Raw genomic sequence first — 3,080 nt, 5'->3', positions numbered from 1 at the left:
TTTTATTTATCTTTATCGTAGCTCCACCTGGCTAATCCTCCGGCTTTAGCTCCCGCTGGTGTTTTTGAGAGGCACGAGGAAGACGAGGCTTCCGGCGGAAACTACCGGAATGAAGACGCGGAATAAAGAACGGCGGTCCCGCGGGTCCAGGGCGGCGGCTCGCGGTCGTCCGACCGCTCGAACGCGACGGCGCGCCGAAACATTTCCGACTAAATAACGGGAGATTGACGTGTTCGGTTCTCACGGGCTCTTTCATTTGGTCAATTTTTAATGAGCCGATTCAAATCAGTATTTTTTATTCAACGCTTGCAAAGCACACGTTATTATTATTATTTTTTTTTTTCATACAGAAGTGGTATTTGAATTGATTTTAATAGCCCCCGAATTATTTATGATTTAATGATCCTCTCTTGAAGTCTTTGGAATTGATTTGACAGCGTAGAGGCTGTTTTTAACTTTTATGAAGGAATTAACGGTTCATTTCTGAATGCCTTTTCAGTTCTATTACAAAATTACAAAAAGCGAAATCTGTCTTTTGATTCATTGGTTATTACTTGATACATAAAAAAAGATACGTATGAATAAAATGAAATAAAACAAGGTTAAAAAAATTTATTATATTGATGTAAAGAAATTGAATTTATTACTTGATTACCCATCATACTCTATTCTCCATTCTCTAAAGCTAATTTTAGCAGCCTTGTCTTGTAAGCGCCGCACGCTTTCTAGCCTTTTGAAGCACCAAACCAAAAAACCATAACTATATGAATGAAATGAAATGAAATAAGGTTATAAAATTCAATATATTAATGAAAACAAAATAAAATGTATTACTTGATGATCGCCTATCATGCTTTATTCTCCATTCTCTTAAGCTAGCTTTGGCAGCCCTGTCTTGTTAGCGGTGCACACTTACTAGCCTTTTAAAGCACCAAACCAAAGAAAAGATAACTATATGAAAAAAAAATTAAATTAAACAGGGTTAAAAATTAAATGTATTGATGTAAAGAAAAAAAAAATGTATTACTAGATTATCACCTATTGTGCTTTATTCTCCATTCTCTAAAGCTAGCTTTGGCAGCTTTGTCTTGTTAGCAGTGCACACTTACCAGCTTTTTACAGCACCAGACCAAAAAAGATGAAAATATGAATAAAATGAAATGAAATAAGGGTAAAAAATTCAATATATTGATGTCAAGAAATTAAATTTATAACTTGATGATTACCTATCATGCTTTATTCTCCATTCTACAAAGCTAGTTTTAGCAGCCTTGTCTTGTTAGTGGTGCATACTTACTAGTCTTTTAAAGCAACAAACCAAAAAAAAAAAAAACTGAACAAAAATATATTTAACAGGATTAAAAATTAAATATGTTAATGTAAACAAATTAAATGTATTACTTGATGATCGCCTATCGTGCTTTATCTCCATTCTCCAAAGCTAGCTTTGGCAGCCTTGTCTTGTTAGCGGAGCACACTAACTCGCCTTTTAAATGACCAGACCAAAAAAAGATAACGATATGAACAAAATAAAATTAAAAAAGGTTAAAATTTGAATATATTAATTTAAATAAAATAAAATGTATTACTTGATGATCATCTATCATGCTTTATTCTCCATTCTCTAAAGCTAGCTTTAGCTTCTCGTTAGCGGCGCACACTTACTAGCCTTTTAAAGCACCAAACCAAAAAAGATATATATATATATGAATAAAATGAAATAAAGCAAAGTTAAAAAATTCAATATATTGATGTAAAGAAATTAAATTTATTACTTGATGTTTACCCATCATACTCTATTCTCCATTCTACAAAGATAGTTTTAGCAGCCTTGTCTTGTTAGCGGTGCACACTTACTAGCCTTTTAAAGCACCAGACCCAAAAAAGGTAACTATATGAACAAAATCAAATTGAACAAGGTTAAAAATCAATATATAATAATGTAAACAAAATAAAATGTATCACTTGATGATCGTCTATCATGCTTTATTCTCCATTCTCTAAAGCTAGCTTTAGCTTCTTGTTAGCGGCGCACACGTGCTAGCCTTTTGAAGCACCAAACCAAAAAAGACATATATGAATTAAATGAAATAAAACAAGGTTAAAAAATTAAATATATTAATGTAAACAAATAAAAATTAAAAAAAAGAATAAAAAAATTGGTAAAAAAAATCAAATAAAACAAGGTTAAAAATCAATATATAATAATATAAACAAAATAAAATGTATTACTTGATGATCGCCTATCATGCTTTATTCTCCATTCTCTAAAGCTAGCATTAGCTTCTCGTGAGCGGCGCACACTTACAAGCCTTTTGAAGCACCAAACCAAAAAAGACATATATGAATTAAATGAAATAAAACAAGGTTAAAAAATTAAATATAGTAATCTAAACAAATAAAAATAAAAAAAAGAATAAAAAAATGAGTAAAAAAAATCTAATTAAACAAGGTTAAAAATCAAATCTAATTGTGTAAACAAAATAAAATGTATCACTTGATGATCGTCTATCATGCTTTATTCTCCATTCTCTAAAGCTAGCTTTAGCTTCTTGTTAGCGGCGCACACGTACTAGCCTTTTGAAGCACCAAACCGAAAAAGACATATATGAATTAAATGAAATAAAACAAGGTTAAAAAATTAAATATATTAATGTAAACAAATAAAAATAAAAAAGAAGAATAAAAAAAATGAGTAAAAAAAAAAATCCTACTTCCAAATCATGCAGTAGCACAATAAAATTAATTCCATCTGTGTGAATGTGCGAGTGAGTGGTTTAATGTCTGTGAATGTGGCGACATGAACCCGTCCTTTTGATGGACCCTTAATGGTATAGATAATGAACAAATGAATAATAAAATTTTAAAGGAGGACTTCCATAGGTTTAGAAATGTTTTTTCTTGTGATTTTCAACAAACGCACAGGAAGAAGGTTTGGAAATCAACTGTTTTCATCTTCCACCCGGCCAGGTCACCTGAGGTGAACTCCAGCCTGGACAGGAGATGGCAGTGTTGCTCAAACAGTGGTTGATCCGAGCGGCGAGCCGGAGCGCCGAGTCCTTTGCAGCCGTCGTAAAGCC

At 32.2% G+C, this 3,080-nt stretch overlaps 1 protein-coding gene across 1 annotated transcript in view; it reads left to right on the top strand.

The window, feature by feature from the left end:
• The window catches only part of galt (galactose-1-phosphate uridylyltransferase), a 51,929-nt gene extending 50,995 nt beyond the window's left edge, over nucleotides 1–934 (top strand). The window contains exon 11 of the mRNA XM_086170749.1: nucleotides 1–934. This exon is cut by the window's left edge and continues 329 nt beyond it. The gene's annotated coding sequence lies outside the window, so the exon portion shown is untranslated.
• The last annotated feature ends 2,146 nt before the right edge of the window (nucleotides 935–3,080 follow it).

The sequence above is a fragment of the Fistularia commersonii genome, chromosome 23 (genome assembly GCF_037954325.1).
Source record: "Fistularia commersonii isolate RoL2024-O1a breed Wild chromosome 23, RoL_Fcom_v1.0, whole genome shotgun sequence".
Taxonomy (NCBI): Eukaryota; Metazoa; Chordata; class Actinopteri; order Syngnathiformes; family Fistulariidae; genus Fistularia; species Fistularia commersonii.
The sequence above is the reverse complement of the archived record's forward strand: the minus strand, read 5'-3'. Positions and strand labels throughout refer to the sequence as shown.